Below are 18,523 nucleotides of genomic sequence, written 5' to 3'. Positions count from 1 at the left end.
AGCCAGTCACTAAGGACAAATAGAATATGACTCCACTTATATGATGTGCCTAGAATAGTCAGATTCGGAGAGAAAATGTAGAAGGGTTGTTGTCAGTGGCTCCGGGATGGAGGAATGGTGAGTTGCTGTCTAATGGGTACAGAGTTTCACTTTGGGGTGATAAAAAAATTCTGGAGATGCACAGTAGTGATGGTAGCACAACAATGTAAGTGTAGTTAATGCCACTTAACTGTACACTTCAAAATGGTGAAAATGTTAAACTTTATGTCATGTATATTTTACCACAATTAAAAAAATTGATACATGAAGACTACCTGAGAGACTGTTGGCAAGGTTACTTTTAAGGAAGTCACTTCACGCTTTCCCCAAATTAATTTGCCTGAAAATGTCTGAGATTCAGGAGTCTCTTTTCACGACGGCCTTTCTCTCCTTTATGAAAAAAGAAAAAAAGCATGCATCTCATGTGTTATGAATCTTAGCAAGAGGCACAGTCCCAGTGCCTGAGAAACCAGATACAGTAACAATTTGGAATATTGACATACATGTTGCAAAAAGTAATGACTCATTATTGGGGAGTATATACTATTGTAGTTCAGCTTCCAATTCTTTGCTTTTAATTAAATTGAACATGGACTAATTATGCTACCAGCTGATAGATCAACTAAAAATATTTTCATACTGGGTATAAAACATTTGTAAAAATAGCTTTTATAATAATCTTTGTGATTTTTGATTACTCAGATGAGTTTCAAAAGTTCCATAACTCTGCTTTAACAAAACTCCTTCTCTTCCCAACTAGTTATATAAATGAAATGACATCCTTTGCAATGATTTAAATTTATAATGAAAAATTTTAGATGTCACATAGAAATACATGAGGAGATGTCATTTTTCAAAATTATTTTAGGAGGCATGCAAGCAAAAAGGTTTGATGATTGCTGAATTCCTTGACTGCTGCATATTCTTTGCTCCCTTCTCATAACCTGGCTTCTCCTAGATTCTCTCCATCAGCTGATGACCTTTTTTATTGCACTGAGAGAATGAAAGCAATCAAGAGAGAACTCCCACAAACCCCCTACCCCATCTACACACCCACTTGCATATGTGCCCCTAGCGATGATCTCCCCAAGCTGTGGACTACCCCAAGGCCTCTCTTCTTGCCCAGCCCCACCCCTTGTGGCCTGTTCAGGACATTCCCAGTATTTCCCCTTTCTTCTGCATCATCCCTTTATTCTGGATTGTTATCTCTCATCTTAGAAACAACACCCCTCTTGATCTACGTTTCCCTTCAGTGACCACTCATTTCCTTCAGTCTCTTTATATATGATTTTATCATTTTTAACAAAATCCCTTGAAAGAGTTGTCCATTGTCAGTTGTTTGACTCCTCTCCCAGACTCACTTCCCTGAGGTCCCCCTCCTGTGGCCACCACTCTAGTTAAGATAAACGGTGACCTCCTCTTTGCTACGTCTAGTGCTCTGTCCTTAGGCCTCATCTTCCTGAAGCTCCAGACACCATGTGGCGGGCTTAACTCTCCTTGAAATGGTTTCTGCACTTGACTTCACACTTCCCTGGACTTCTTTTCTAGTTGCTTTTTTCTCAGTCTCCTTTGCTGATTTCTTTTTAAAGAAATTTTTTTTCTATCTAATGTCTAGGAAATAGAATGTTCTGGAGTTCAGTCCTCGACCTCTTAAGATCTTTCTGTCTATGTGCATTCTATAGTCATCTCATCCAACTGTAAATACCATCTTATCAACTTGCTCTGGGAAACTTCTCTTTCTCTCCAAATCCATTCTCCACCCTGGCCTCTACCTCTACCTCAACTTGTACGTACTTTATCAAGTGCGTTCTCCCTCCAACCTGTTCTTCCCCCATTCTTCCCATCATAGCAAATGGCCATGATGCCCTTTCTGTCACTCAGACATGTCTCTCAGACTCACCAGTCTTCGCCTTCCCTCACATGTCACATCTGGTCTCTCAGTAAATCCTGTTGGTGCTTGCTATGGCTTAGATGCAGTCCCCTCCAAATTTCATGTTGGAATTTGATCCTCAATGTTGAAGGTCAAGTCTAACAGGCAGTGTTTTGGTCATGGAGGTGGATCATGGAGGTGATCAGGGGTGAGTGAGTTCTTGCTCCGTTAGTTCCCATGAAACTTGGTTGTTAAAAAGCATCTGGCATCTCCCTGCTCTCTCTCTTGCTTCCCCTCTTGCCACATAATCTCTGCACATGCTGCATGAGTGGAAGCAGCCTGAGGCTATCACCAGATGCAGATGCCCAATCGTGAACTTTCCAGCATCATAATAGTGAGCCAAATAAGCCATTTTTTCTTTATGAATTAATCAACTTCAGATATTTATTTATAGCAACACAAAGAGGACTATGACAGTGCTTCCTTTCACTGGCCACTTCTCAGCATCCCATCTCCACTGCTCTGGTCCAAGCCACCATGAGTATCATGTGGTGTTGTAGGAGCCTCATATCAAGCCTTCCGCTTCCTGCCATGCGCCCCTTCACTGCCTCTTACACAGTGGCTCAGGCAGTCTTACCACCCATAGTCCAACCACGTCCCTCCTGAGCTCAGCAGGGCCTTTCCTCTGACTTGTGTATGTGAGTGCCTGCCTCCTACATGGCCTCACCTCCCACAACTCGGGACTTCATTGTCTCCACTCCAGCCATCCTGGGCCCCTTGCAGTGCTCTGAACAGGCCAGGAGGAACCTCCCTAAACTTGCTGCCCCCATGCTGGAGATGCTCCTCCCTAGAGGCACATGGCTGGTTTTCTTGTTGCCTTTAGTTTTTTCGCTTTCACTTCTGTATTTTACTATTTACTGTTGTATGTATGTATGGTGTATATTGTCTTCTGTTTACCAGAATGTATGCTTCACAAGGGCAAGTGCTTTGGCCCCTTGGAGTAGTGTCTGACACCTAACAGTTGAATTTTGAATGAATGAAAATATTAAAAAGAACTTAAATAAATGGAGGCACACTGTTTTAATGAATACAAGCATTCAATATTATCAAGATATCAGTTCTCCTCAAACTGATCTATAGATTCACTGCAAATCACGACAGAGTTTTTCAAAGAACTTGACAAATTGAATCTTAAGGTGTATTGATAAGCACTGACTAAGGATAGCTGTGCATTCCTAAAGAAGAATAAAGTGTGGGAATTTTCCCTTCCAGATATTAATACTTTTTCATAAACTTACGGGAATTAAAACAGGTTCAGGACCAAACCAAAATAGGAAACCCAGAAACAGCCCTAGGAATGTGGAAACTTCAATGTATGACAGAGGGAGCATTGTGGTCACAAGAGAAAGGAAGGATATTCAATAAACTGTCCTTGGACAACTGATGTCCACATGGGAAAAAAACATGAAATTGGATCTTTATGTCACATTGAATACATAATTAATTCCAAGTGAATTAAACTTAAACATTACTTAAGTGTTAAAAAATTCACACTTTTTTAAGCAAAAAAAAAAAAAATAGAAGATCATATCTTTACAACTTTAGGGTAGAGAAAGACTTAATAAGAAAGACCAAAAAAGTGCTAACTGAAAAAAAATCTGAAAAATCTGTCTACATAAACATGAGAAACATTTGTTCACTGAGAGACAATATAAAGTGAAAATGTATATCACAAAATGGAAGAAGATATTTGAAACAAACATAACTAACAAATGATTATTATCCATAATACATAACAAACCACTGAAAGTTAGTAAGAAAAATCCTAATATCCCAGAATGAAAAATCAGCAAAAGGCTTGAGTAAGGTTTCACAGAAGCAGAAATCGAAAGACCAATATCCATGATAATATGCTTAATCTCATCAGTAATCAGAAAAATTCAAGTTAGCAATGTAAATCACTAGATTTAAGAAAAAAATTAGATGTTCTCATAAAACAAAGCGTGAGTGATGATACGGAGCAAAAACTCTTACACCCTGCTGGTGGAAATGGCAATTGTGCCATCCTGAGAAAGACAAGTACCAGGAGACTGTTTGGGGATGTTGATAGCAGCATTGCTTACAATAACAAAAATCAAACAAGTTTCTCAAAGAAACACAATTTCCAGGAGTTAGAAAGAATTCAGCGTCCACTGACTAAATGAATAAGTGAGTTCCTGAATATAAATAAATAAATCATAGTGTATTCATACAATGTATTTCATAGTAGTAAAAATGAATGAACTTGACCTACACACTGGGTTTCCGTTCACTCCTACTGACCCGTGCTGCTCCTGCCTCAGCACACCACACAGCTCAGGGGACACACCGGGCACCCAGTAATTGGGGCTTTATCAGCCAGGTAGTCTCTGGACCTCTCCCCCAAGGCAGGTTCTGTGTGTATGTGTGTGTGTGTGTAAGTGGTAACTCCTGTGTAGGAAAGAAGGGAAGATTCCGGAACAGTGTTAGGAGTGTATTAGGAAGAGGAAGGAGGACGAGGATGCTGGGATGCAGCCACTGTCCACTGCCATCTCTCTACCATACAGCAACCCCCTGGAGGGAAGGGGCCCCTTCATAATTATCTCTGTGTTCCCCTGACATGGTGCCTGGCACATCTCACACATTCAGGAAATGTCAAACACAAAAGATTAACATTCAGAAAGCTGTCCAAACTGTTCAAACCTGAGACTGATCTAACCGAAACAGAAATCGCTTCAAGACTCTTGCCAGCAGCAGCATGCTCACTGGGAAGGCTGGTATCAACAGATAAGGAAAGGAGAGGATGACAAATTAGGAAGTAGAGGCAGTTTCAGGGCTGCTCTGAATGGTAAAACAAATGGTGCTGGTCAGGTGCAACAACCTCCCCTGTGGACGGGAGACAAGGTGGCAAGGACACTGTGCTTTGTGGTGAAAAGTGTCCTGAAATCTTCAGAAATAACTCCATAGTAAGGGGCATTTTTATGATCTTAAAAGGGGCACAGCAAAAGTTTTTCTCCTGCTGCCAGGCCCGGAACGTGGCTTGCTATCCAACTGGAACAAACCTTTTTGGCAGCAGTGCCTTTCAGCAGCTTTTCCAGCTCACCCTCTGCAGGAGCCAAGTGCTTACTGGACAGGCAAGGGTGGCATCATGACAATGATGGGTCAGGCCAGCCGCGCTCGCCCACCCACCCTTGTTTTCCAAATCAGCCCAGTGTTAACATTTCATTTGCCTCTGGTGATGACTAATTTACAGCTCCCGTTTCTGAGAAGGTGCCAGAAAACTCAGAGAAACCCAAAATTTTCCTAACTTACAGTCAAAATAGTAATATCCAAGTTTTCAAAACTCAAATCTCCCCTCATTCCCACCTTTACACCAGGGCTGCCACAAGTACTGGACACAGGTTCTGGGTGAGAGGTAAGCGGGCTGAGAGTTCTGCTCTCTATGCCTGGGGACAGCCGTTGCATCCTGCACATCCCTGGAGGAGGGGGCTTTTTTCTTCTCATGGAGGCATCTACCCCTAGCCATGCCCGCACTGCATCCGCCCAAAGGGGCCTGCATCCGGCAGAGTATTCCCTACCCGTCCTGTGCCTAGGATGGACCCAGAAGCCTTGGGATGAGCTGAGATTGCTTCTTGTGCCAACAGGAAGTATGCAAGAGGCTGTCTTGCTGGTCATGAGACCATCCGAGATGCTTGTTCTTGATCCTATTCTCTGCCAGCTTCCCATTCCCCTTCCGGCAGAAAGGCGGTGATCTTGGCCTATGTTCCTTGCCAGTGTTCCCAGCCTTGCTCGGGGATATCTGTGTCTTCCTGGTTGCTGTCTGTCTGCAGAGCATCCTCTGACCCACTGGTCACCCTGCTCGGTGGGGGCTGCGGGGCTCTCAGCTGGCCCTCTGGCTCCTCGCTGGACTGAATCTGGCTTACAGCTTAGCTCTGAACTTATGTTTGTGCCTAGACTCCTGCCGGGTTGCTGACACCACCTGTGAGTACTATTCATGCTGGCTTTGGGTCTTGACTCTGGGCTTCAACCCTTCAAGGCTAAGCACTGACAGCAAACTTTGATCTGGACAAGAGGGATTGTTTTCCATGGGTGGAGTGCATCTGTCTGGCCTCATAAGACATCTTTGAGTAGCAGCCAGACCAGACCCCACTGGGTCTGCTGCACATGCCCTATTTGCAGATGGCCTTTTGAATCTTCCCTGGGCTCCAGCACTCGCTCCACACCCCATTCTTCTGGTCAATGGACATAGAGGTTTTTCCATTGTTACCTCTCATCCCATGCATCTTTCTACATTACAGGGGATCATTCTCAGTATTGTCTTAAGTGATTTTCTCAGACTCTTAACAATATCCTTTATAGCTTTGCCCAGCTTCTAAGATCCTCTGAGACTGCCTCCCCCCACCCCAACACACAGCCTGCTTAAGGGTGGGCTCTGGAGACTATAAGGTCAATAAAGCCAGAAGCAGGATGGGTCAGTTTAAGAAGAAGGGAGATGGGGCAGCCCTGGAGGTCCAGGTTGTTACTGGAGTGACCGACTGTGCCCACCCTGGAGCTGAGTGGCTGTGGCTGGAGTGTGCTAGGACCTGAGCGACTTCTGCAGTAGGAGCCAGAGAAGGGTGTGAAGGACCAACAATGGCCAATAGGAGTGAGAGATTGGGTGTGAAGGACCAACACCAGCCAGGAGGAGTAAGAGATGGGTGTGAAGGACCAACACCAGCCAGGAGGAGTAAGAGATGGGTGTGAAGGACCAACACCAGCCAGAAGGAGTGAAAGACTGGGTGGAAGAACCAACACCGCCAGGAGGAGTGAGAGATGGGTGTGAAGGACCAACACCAGCCAGGAGGAGCGAAAGACTGGGTGGAAGAACCAACACCGCCAGGAGGAGTGAGAGATGGGTGTGAAGGACCAACACCGGCCAGTGGGAGTGAGAGATGGGTGTGAAGGACCAACACCGGCCAGAAGGAGTGAAAGACTGGGTGGAAGAACCAACACCGGCCAGTGGGAGTGAGAGATGGGTGTGAAGGACCAACACCGGCCAGTGGGAGTGAGAGATGGGTGTGAAGGACCAACACCGGCCAGGAGGAGTGAAAGACTGGGTGGAAGAACCAACACCGCCAGGAGGAGTGAGAGATGGGTGTGAAGGACCAACACCAGCCAGGAGGAGTAAGAGATGGGTGTGAAGGACCAACACCAGCCAGAAGGAGTGAAAGACTGGGTGGAAGAACCAACACCGCCAGGAGGAGTGAGAGATGGGTGTGAAGGACCAACACCAGCCAGGAGGAGCGAAAGACTGGGTGGAAGAACCAACACCGCCAGGAGGAGTGAGAGATGGGTGTGAAGGACCAACACCGGCCAGTGGGAGTGAGAGATGGGTGTGAAGGACCAACACCGGCCAGAAGGAGTGAAAGACTGGGTGGAAGAACCAACACCGGCCAGTGGGAGTGAGAGATGGGTGTGAAGGACCAACACCGGCCAGGAGGAGTGAGAGATGGGTGTGAAGGACCAACACCGGCCAGGAGGAGTGAGAGATGGGTGTGAAGGGCCAACACCGGCCAGGAGGAGTGAGAGATGGGTGTGAAGGACCAACACCAGCCAGGAGGAGCTAAAGACTGGGTGGAAGAACCAACACCGGCCAGTGGGAGTGAGAGATGGGTGTGAAGGACCAACACCGGCCAGGAGGAGTGAGAGATGGGTGTGAAGGACCAACACCGGCCAGGAGGAGTGAGAGATGGGTGTGAAGGACCAACACCGGCCAGGAGGAGTGAGAGATGGGTGTGAAGGACCAACACCGGCCAGGAGGAGTGAGAGATGGGTGTGAAGGACCAACACCGGCCAGTGGGAGTGAGAGATGGGTGTGAAGGACCAACACCGGCCAGTGGGAGTGAGAGATGGGTGTGAAGGACCAACACCGGCCAGTGGGAGTGAGAGATGGGTGTGAAGGACCAACACTGGCCAGTGGGAGTGAGAGATGGGTGTGAAGGACCAACACCGCCAGGAGGAGTGAGAGATGGGTGTGAAGGACCAACACCGGCCAGTGGGAGTGAGAGATGGGTGTGAAGGACCAACACCGGCCAGTGGGAGTGAGAGATGGGTGTGAAGGACCAACACCGGCCAGTGGGAGTGAGAGATGGGTGTGAAGGACCAACACCGGCCAGTGGGAGTGAGAGATGGGTGTGAAGGACCAACACCGGCCAGTGGGAGTGAGAGATGGTTGTGAAGGACCAACACCGGCCAGTGGGAGTGAGAGATGGGTGTGAAGGACCAACACCGGCCAGTGGGAGTGAGAGATGGGTGTGAAGGACCAACACCGGCCAGTGGGAGTGAGAGATGGGTGTGAAGGACCAACACCGGCCAGTGGGAGTGAGAGATGGGTGTGAAGGACCAACACCGGCCAGTGGGAGTGAGAGATGGGTGTGAAGGACCAACACCGGCCAGTGGGAGTGAGAGATGGGTGTGAAGGACCATTTGTGTCCCTCCCCAGATCCAAATGTTGAGGTCCTAAGCCCAGTGGGGATGGAACTAGAGTTAGGTGAAGGCATACCTGTAGGCCCTCGAGATGGGATTAGAGGAGTTATAAGAAGGGTCTCTCCATGTATATGCACGCACATGTGCACGTGTCTTCATGCACACACCAAGGAAGAGCCATGCCAAGACACAGCGAGAAAGAGGCCATCTCCGAGAATCCTCTCAGACACTGACCTGGCTGGCACCTTGATCTTGGACTTTCTAGCCTCTAGAACTGTAAGAAACGAAAGGTCCCAATCTATGGTATTTTGTTATGGCAGCCTGAGCTGATAAGACACTAGGCAGGGATCTTATCCAAAGCCTGAGAGAAAAGATTGTGCCTTAAAACTGCCTGGGAGCCATCATGCCTCTGCTCCCTTGCTGGAACCTTTGAAGAGTCCAGTTCTCTTTTCCCTCATAATTCATTCTGGCCACCTACTCACATCAGCATAGTGTGTGTGTGTGTGTGTGTGTGTGTGTGTGTGTGTGTGTGTGTGTGTGTGTGTGTGTGTGTGTGTGTGTGTGTGTGTGTGTGTGTGTGTGTGTGTGTGTGTGTGTGTGTGTGTGTGTGTGTGTGTGTGTGTGTGTGTGTGTGTGTGTGTGTGTGTGTGTGTGTGTGTGTGTGTGTGTGTGTGTGTGTGTGTGTGTGTGTGTGTGTGATTTTTGGCCAGGGCTGGGTTTGAACGCTCCACTTCTGGCATATGTGGTTGGCGCCTACTCCTTTGAGCCACAGACACAACCCTCAGCATACTTTTTGATCTGATTCCTATGGCTCAGCTGTGGGTGCTTGCCCCAGTCCCCTTGGCTACATGGGCCCACTATGTACTGCCCCTTTGCTCCAACCCAACTCTATTCCATGAGATGGCTCTGGCAATCAGGCTCCACACTCCTCCACCTAGTGCCAGTGAAGCATGAGTGCTGTTATGGCAGAGGTCCTTTCTTCATTCTCCACAACACCTAACATAATTCTGGGCAGGTGTCACAAGATCAGCCAATGTTTATTAATTGGTTGCTGAATAGATTGAGTATAAACACATTTTCCATCACATTTTATGAAGTGGTATTGTGGTTTTCAAAGTTGGCTATAAGGACTTCTCGTGTTTTTAAAAGTGCAGATCTTAATTGGGTGATCAGCACCCTAAAAGCCCTGACTTGACCACTATACAATCTATGCATGTAACAAAATTGCACACGTACCCCATAAAGTTTTACATATAAAAATGAATAAAATGCAGATCTTAAACCCCACCACACCTGTAGTAAATCAACGGGAGAACTGTGACATTTTCATTGAGTTCGACAAAACCTGGCTACAAATTCTTTGACGTTTTTCCCAGTGAAAGGTGGGATCTCTTCCTCTACCCCTTGAAACTGGCCCATAACCTCTCTGACCAATAGAGTGATTCTGTGCTGGTTCCAGGTCTCTGACAGCCTTGCACCACCAGAGCAAAGCAAAAAGACCCTAAGACCACGTGGAGATGGAGAAAAGCATAGATGAGCTGGCTTTATAGTTGCCCTCCAATTTTCCTAGTAAGTAGGTAAAATTATCTTAGATCCTCCAGACAAGACCACTCACCAGCTGAATACCAACAGGTGACCCTAGTCAAGCACATGAAGCAGAACAATCACTCAGCTGAGCCCTGCCAGGAATCCTGACCTACAAAGTCATGGAGTGCAATCAAATGTTTGTTTTAAGCTGCTAAATTTTAGGGTAGTTTGTTACATAGTGATAAACAGCAAGAAAATGAAGATGTCGCAAATTCCCCAGGTTATGCTTTGTATATTCTAAAGTTTATGAGTCATCCTTGTAAAGGGATCTCACAGTTAAAAAGTAAAATTGTATATTAAAGAAATGGAAAATAAAAATAAAATAGAAAATACAATTCATTTTATAGTGTGTTGTCTATATATCCTAAGGGAAGGAGGACAGGGTAAAATAAGATCTCATAATTTATGTTGTTGGTACTCATGTTACTGGACAGCAGGCCTGTTCTGTTCATAGCATAAGCAAGAGGAGGCCTCCAGCTGTCCTGAACTTTTCTAGACAATCTGATTGCCTCAGACAGTGTTAATAAACAATGTCATCCCAACGGAATAAAATTCAGCTTTGAATTTAAAATATAGTGAGCCCTGACAACATTTGGTTTGGACATCTTTCCTTAGTCTTTGCTTCCAGGCCAAAACTAAAATGATTTTTTTTCCTGGTTTGTCTCTTGGGAGTATATTTTAAGACTTAGCTTGTGGGTTTCTTTCAGGTTTCATAATGAAACCTTTAGGCTTGTAAGTCACATGATTGACCACTGCTTTTGCCATAATTTTGGATAAAAACCACAGGTCCCTACAAACCCCACTGGGATTAGTGATTTTTGTTTTGGTTTCTCAACAAAGCAGTTTGGACGAATCTGAGAAATTTTTACAGACTCAGCAGAGATCTGTGTGAAACTCAGCATCTTCCTTGGATGCTTCAGCTCGGCTTCAGTGGGTTTGGATGAACCCAGTGCTTAAAAATGGAACTCTAAAAGCATAAAACCACACGAGCCAAAAATATTTTCCAAAATGAGTTTAACTAAGCTGGAGCTGCTGGGATGAGTGCCTTCTCCGTGCAGACAAGTACATGTGCCCTTCCAACTCAAGTCCCAACCTGCCTTGAATCAGTCCTTGCATCTGCAGTATCACAGTTGCGTAGATCTGTCCCTTAGGGCCAAATTCTGGCCTCTTTAAATGATTATTAGATGTGGTAGTATATTTCTAAAAACTCAGTAATTCAAGTCTGGCAAGAAATCTATTTCACTATTTATTTTCATTTTGTTCATCTGAAAAACAAAGTGTCCATATGGTGACACCACTTGAGAAGAGCTGACAAATAAACACAGTCATCCTTTACGCAGGTCTGGTCACGGCAGGGCCACATCAACATCACTGGAGGCTCTGGTTAAAAATACAGATTCCCAGGCAACCCTGCCAAATCAGAATTGCTGGGCGGGAGCCCAGGAATCTTTATTTTTAATGAATTTCTCAGATGATTATACACATTCGAGTTTAGGAAACACATTGGTGTTTAAAAAGTATGACAGTTCTGCTTCTGGCTGAGATGGAGAAACAGGATGGGATTTCTCCAGCCTGAAACAACTGACGAATCAGGCACAATGTGTGAAAAAATGGTTATTAGACCATGGACATCAGGCGGTGCAGGGCGGTGATCTCTGAGAGGGGAACAAACAAGGGCAAGTCCTGGGGCCCCAGCGCAACGCCTGGACAGTTTCCAGGCTGTGTTGAGGCAGAGGACCCAGGAGGAGTGTGGCGATCTCCTTGAGTCCTGGGGAGGGGCCTGGGGGGTCCCAGAGTCCGTGGTGGCTAAAGAGCTGGATGCCGTTGGGTGTATGACAAAATCATTTTATGAAAAGAGAGGGTCAGGCCAGGCATAGTGGCTCATGCCTGTAATTCCAGCACTCTGGGAGGCTGAGGTGGTTGGATTGCTTGAGCGCACTCGTTTGAGACCTGCCTGAGCAAGAGCAAGACACCGTCTCTAAAAAAATAGCTGGGTGTTGTGGCGGGCACCTATAGCCCCAGCTACTCAGGAGGCTGAATTTTACTCTGCATGGATTTGTATTCACTCATGGGTGAGGGCTTGTCTGAATAACCTGTGACCTTTCCTTCCATTGGGACAGTCAGTGGCACTGGGAGAGGAAAAAGGAAAGGCACATGCAGGTGCTAAGACGGTCTAAGGCCAAGCGAAGAATGAGTTTCCTACATCTGTGTTTTTAAGATGGAGACCCTGACATATTTCAATATGCAGAATAGTGCTAGCAGTCTCTGAGGAGCAGGCCAGACAACCTGGGGTGTGTTAGAAGATTATTTCTACCACGTACTTTCTTTTTTTTTTTTTTTTTTTTTAGTTTTTGGCCAGGGCTGGGCTTGAACCCACCACCTCCGGCATATGGGGCTGGTGCCCTACTCTTTTGAGCCACAGGCACCACCCTCTACCACGTACTTTCTATACTGTTAAAATATCTTACAATGCATATGTATTTTTTTCAATGAAAAGCTAGTTTAAATGTTAAGATAAATATATGGCCCTAAAAATTTCCTTAAATATTTAATAAAATTTTACTTGATTTTCACAAACTCACTCATCATATGACTTTAGGAAACGTCTACAATGTAATATAATTGTTATAACATGCACCCTATGCAATAATTTATTCTATATGTCATTCATGATTTTTTTTTTTTGAGACATTGCCTCAAGCTGTCGCCCTGGGTAGAGTGCTGTGGCATCACAGCTCACAGCAACCTCCAACTCCTGGGCTCAAGCAATTCTCCAGCCTCAGCCTCCCAAGTAGCTGAGACTACAGGTGCCCGCCACAACGCCCAGCTATTTTTTTTTTGGTTGCAGCCGTCATTGTTGTTTGGTGGCCTGGGCTGGATTCAAACCCGCCAGCTCAGGTGTATGTGGCTGGTGCCTTAGCTGCTTGAGCAACAGACGCCGAGCCCATTCATGATTTTTTTTATCTGACATAGAACACTACACACACACAAAAATGACAGCAAATTACATCGTTACTTTGTTACAACTTATTTGAAAGACAGGTTGCTATCTTTGCTGCCACTTCATTTGCAAAATATCAGTTTAAAACTGTTTAATAGTTTGGGGGGTCTGGCACAGTCCCACATAGTGCCCAGCATCAACTATCAATCTGTATACATGTTCCTGCAGTGTTTGTTTGAAATCTATAAAATTATTCTATTTTAGACTTCCCAGTGTTAGAAAAATAAGACATTTCTAAAGCATTTTTTTCTCCTTTTTTGCCTAGGTATATGTAAGATAAAGAAAAGCTTCTGGCTGGAATAGATGGTCTTGCCTCCACCCATGATCAGCACCCCCCTGGAAGAAACAACAGTTCTGAGAGCAGAGGTGAGGGCACCTCCTCTTGAGGAACTCTGCACCACACTTGCCCTTGCACTTTTTGTTTTTAAAGTCAGCACACATGACATTGTTGAAAGGCAAAAAAGATGAGTGACATGAATTATCTAAAACTTTGATGCACAAACAGCAAAGATTTTGGAAGTTTAAAGAATTATGAGGCCTGAAGAAGAGGTTTAACTAAAGAGCCAAAAGCAAAGAAAATGATTCTGGGAATCTAAATAACTGAGAAGGCATTTCCATTCTTACCAGCTGCTGTTAGCCCCTAACGCTTTCTCTACTCAGGTATTCCTACCACTAGAACAGACAGGGCCAGGTCCTTCTCTCCTCACTGCTTTCCCAGAAACAGCAGGAAGGAGGAAAGCATGGGTAAGTTTGTGTTTGCTCGGATCAGCACAAACAGCGGGAGGACACATAAGAAGCTGGTGACGCGCTCACCCACGGGGAAAGGGGGAGGGGTGGGGAGGGTGGGGGACACAGGGACAGACAGACTTTTTGTTTTTTTTTTCATGATCCAGTGAGGTTTATTTCAGGACTACAAGGATGGTTTTAACATCCAATAATCGACTTGTAACCATATTAACAGAAAGAAGGGGAAGAAATCATGTTCATCTTAACAGATGTAGAACACACATTTGTTAAAGTCCACTGCTCACTCATGATTAAAACACTCAGCAAATTCGGAATAGATGAACACATCCTTAATCTGATGAAGAATATCTAGAAAACTCCTACCGCAAACATCGTACTGAATAGTGAGTTATTATAAAACTCTGTCCCTGACACTAGAAACAAGGATCCTAGGAAGCCTAAGAAGTGTGTGTGTGTGTGTGTGTGTGTACACACGTGTGCCAGGACTGGGAGGCACTCGAGGAGATGATAGAGAGGACTGGAGGTATTTCCCAGTGTAAACATCAGAGGTTTAATTTTTGCAAAGCAGCTTTTCTGGTGAAATATTGCGGACTGTATTTGGAAGTTGATAATAGAATTCAGTTCTCCTCTGGGCATTGTGGGTACCCTATTATTTTCTTGGTTGAAACGCCTCCTCCCCACCCCAGAATAGTAGAAAGACTGAATAATTTCATATTGGACACGTTCCCTTTTGGGGAATAATTTAAGCACTACCCTATGTCCTCTTACTTTGTCCTTCTCCTGTCTCGCATGAACCACCGGGCTTTGAAAATGCAAAAACAAAACAAACACAAGGAAACGTCCTGGAGAAGAGTGTGCGCGCGTGCGCCCTTAAAATCACTGTGTGGGGCTCCTCAATCACTGGGCCACGGTAATTATCCGGGAAGGTGTTTGAAGATATGCTCCACCGAAGGGAAGTGATAACAACCTTCTGGAACTGCTTAATCCCCAGGAACTAAAATCAGTCTGATGGCGGCTGCACAAGATGAGAAGAAAAAAATCACTGAAATTAGACCCAAGGAAGAGGGCGTGAAGTGTGTGTGCTATCAGCCACTAGCATCAGAACAGATCAGGTCCAGGTAGCATACATTTTACTTAAGATGAATTCTGGAGCATTCTCCCTCTGCGAGAGCTTGCTCTAAGGCACTCCTGTGGAGTTGGCGTCTCTTTCCCCCATATCACCTGCCATTGTGGCCCCATGTTAATGACTCCCAGGAGCAGAGCCTACTTCTGAGGCATCCAAATCAGCCTAGCAGTAATAGTCTGGCTATTTGATTTTGTTAAAGCTCTTTACCTTTTCCCTGCACTGAGGAGTTATGTGGCTAACTTTATTCACATCAAAAAGAGCTATGGAGGTTAAAGTTATCTCACATGTACAGCCATATAATTTACTTGAAAATTGTAGTGATTCTTTACAGACACTTCATAAGGACTCAGTAAACTAGATTATTCAGGAAGACTCTTTTCTCAGAAAGCTGAGTAAATTACATGAATTATCAAGACATTTATTTCACAAATACAGGCTAGGTGAGGTGGCACACATCTGTAATCTTAGCCTCTTGGAGGCCTAGACAGGAGGATCACTGGAGCTTAGGAGTATGAGATCAGCCTAAGCAAGAGGGAGACAACATCTCTACAAAATATAGAAAGATTAGCTGGGCATGGTGGTGGGTGCCTGTAGTGCCAGCTACTGGGGAGGCTGAGGCAGGAGGATTACTTGAATGCTGGAGACTGAGGTTGCTGTGAGCTAGGCTGACACCACAGCACTCTAGCCTGGGCAACAGAGTGAATTCTATCTATCTTTAAACAACAACAAAAATACCGAGGAAATCAGAGTGTTCTTAGAAGGTGCCTATGGCACTTAAAAACATGGCCCCAACATTCTCTAATATCTCCTGTCAAGGGTCCTTATCTCCTCACTTGAATCAGGAAGGGTTAACAATAATAAAGTATAATAGAAGTGTCCCTCTGTGACTTCTGAGACTAGGTCAGGAAGAGCCATCTGCTTCTGCTCTGCTCTCCTGGGACACTTGCTCTGGGGGAGCACATAAGAAGTCCCCCTCCCTTGAGAAAGTCATGTTGGGAGAGGCCTTCTGGGTCACAACACAGCTGAGCTTCTAGCCATAGCCAGCATCACCCACTGCCAGCATGTGGATGGGCTGTCTTGGAGGTGTAGCCCATTTGAGGCCTCAGATGAATGCAGCCTCCCACATCTGACCAACCTCATTGAAAACTCCACATGGCAAGGCAGCAGGCAAGCCCTTCTGAATTTTTGACTCACAAGGTCATTTGTTTAAAAGTTTAACAAATTGAGACTGAGTGCAGTGGCTCATGCCTTTAATCCTAGTACTGTGGGAGGCTGAGGAGGATGGATTGATTGAGCTCAGGGGTTCAAGACCAATCTGAGCAAAAGTGAGACAGGGGTCTACTAAAAATAGAAAAACTAGCTGGGCATTGTGGAAGGTGCCTGAAGTCCCAGCTACTCTTGAGCCCATGAGTTTGAGATTGCTGTGAGCTAGGACTCCAAAGCACTCTACTGAGGACACAGAGTGAGACTCTGTCTAAAAAAAAAAAAAAAAACTTAACAAATTGGTTTTGGGGGGCTGGGTGCAGTGGCTCACATCTGCAATCCTAGCACTCTGGGAGGTGAAGGTGGGTGGATTGCCTGAGCTCACAGGTTGAGAACAGCCTGAGCCAGAGCAAGACCTCATCTCTAAAAAAAAAAATAGCCAAGCACTGTGGCAACTCCCAGCAACTCCGGAGGATGAGGCAAAAGGATTGCTTAAGCCCAAGAGTTTGAGGCTGCTGTGAGCTATGATGGCACTGCACTCTACGGAGGGCAACAAGTGAGACTCTGTCTCAAAACAAAAACAAACAAAAAATTGGTTTGGGGTTTACACCACTAAGTTTTAAGATAATTTGTTATCTGACCTCGTCATCCCAGCTACTCACTTTCACCTCTGGACCTTTACACTGTGGCTGCTTTTATGCATTTTTTCCTTGAGCTTACCTTTTCCACACACATACACCCAGACACACACAGCTGCACATTTACCCTGCATGCAGATAAAACTGATCACTTGGCTCAGTTTTGCTTCCCAGATCATTTGGTTCAGCCCTCATTTTCCATGAGAAAACGTGGGTCCTGAGGGATTAAATTTCTGCCCAAGGTCACATGACTACTGGTAACGCTGCTGAAAGTAAACCCAGGTCTCCTGATACCCAGACCAGTCCTTTTCCCACTTAATTACTTTAATTTCCCATTGCCCTCGTACAATAAAATGGGTCAATCCTTTTCTAGAGACCATAAACTGCAATGCCTAACAGGACCCCGGGTGCAACACCCACTTTAGTCCTCTAGGGGCGCCGGTGGCCACCTGGGAGCTGCCAGGAGCAGGGACGGCCTGCCAGGCGGGGAAGGGGAGGGAGGAAAGGAGAAAGGGAGGCGCCCGCAGGCTCGGCCTCCCGGCCTCCTTCCTCCTGGGCCTGCGTCCTGCAGGCCACGCGCTAATTACGGTCAGAGTGCGGGCGGGGGTTCCCGAATATCCTGGAAAAATGCCAAGCTCCCCTCCTCAAGTTCCTATGTTGGACACTCATCATGAAAACAAAAGTATTTTTAAATAGTATGCCACACAGTTTGAAATAAAGCTTTAAACAGATGAGTGATGGGGACAAAAGACTGAGAAATTCCCTGTTCAAGACGACTGGGGCTGGCTGAGCTGGGGAGTGTGTGTCTGCGTGCTTCAGCTGCCACTCAGAGGCCTAAGCAGGCTGTCTCTAACACGTTCTCACCGCCCACTGCCCCGGAGTTGCCCCAATTTCCCTAAGCCCTACAGCATTGTCATTTCATGTGTCTGGCAGGGAATTAGAGCCAAGGCCTTCTTCACCCTCTCTCCCTAATGCTGTGTTTCCATACCCTTAAGCTATCTTGCCAACAATCAGATCTCTTTCCATCACCACCACCTACCACCATTCTCCTGCACTACACAGTAAAGGATGATTACAAGTCTTTTGCAGGAGGTGTGGTTTAGTTCAATATGTACTGTTGCTTCTGTAAATATGCTGTGGGAGGTTGACTCTGCATGTTGGATGCCATATGCCACTCTGATGGCGGCCGTGCAGAGGGAGGCCTGAAAAGCAGGGAAGGGAGACGGATGCCCTTTCTGCTTTTGAAGCACAGGCTTTAATAATAATGATAATAATAACAAAAACAGGAGTTTTTAGAGAAAAAAATCACGTAATTACAAGACATGTACAGTTGTGTTAATCCTTCATGGGTTCCTTACCCTGTGCACAATTTGCCTCTCAAAAAAAGCAGCAAAGATTAAATCAACTTCTTCAGATCTGTAAAATCCTGCTCAACTAGAGATACCTCACTTTGTGTGCTGGATATATTCTGGAAAAGTTAGTGTAAATTGAATTTTGCAAATCTGGTCATATTTCAAATATGCTCAAGGTGCTTTCAATTTAAATTGATACCATTTTGTAAAGCAAATAATAACTTTGTAATGCAAATAGTTACTCCCTAGCCTATTTGTTTTGTAAGTTTGTGCTTTTGTATTGACATGTTTTTTTTTTTTCCTAAAAGCAATGTATATCCATAGATAAGAGCAGGCAATGAGATTTTAATTTATAAGTAATAAAATACAAAATTTAAAAATATAAACTAAAATAATTTTAGAAATTTAATCTAGGAATTCAGAAATTTGTTCCTTAGAACTCTGCAATATATGAACTTGTGCCTTCTCATAGACTTT

The 18,523-nt window shown here is 45.3% G+C and overlaps 1 protein-coding gene across 1 annotated transcript in view; it reads left to right on the top strand.

Annotated features, from left to right (window-relative positions):
• The window catches only part of NDUFAF2 (NADH:ubiquinone oxidoreductase complex assembly factor 2), a 278,588-nt gene extending 264,821 nt beyond the window's left edge, over nucleotides 1-13,767 (top strand). The window contains exon 6 of the transcript XR_008379758.1: nucleotides 13,246-13,767. The gene's annotated coding sequence lies outside the window, so the exon portion shown is untranslated. The remainder of the gene's footprint in view (nucleotides 1-13,245) is intronic.
• The last annotated feature ends 4,756 nt before the right edge of the window (nucleotides 13,768-18,523 follow it).

Source organism: Nycticebus coucang, chromosome 1 (assembly GCF_027406575.1).
Source record: "Nycticebus coucang isolate mNycCou1 chromosome 1, mNycCou1.pri, whole genome shotgun sequence".
Classification (NCBI taxonomy): Eukaryota; Metazoa; Chordata; class Mammalia; order Primates; family Lorisidae; genus Nycticebus; species Nycticebus coucang.
Note: the sequence above shows the minus strand (reverse complement) of the source record. Positions and strands in the feature narration are given on the sequence as shown.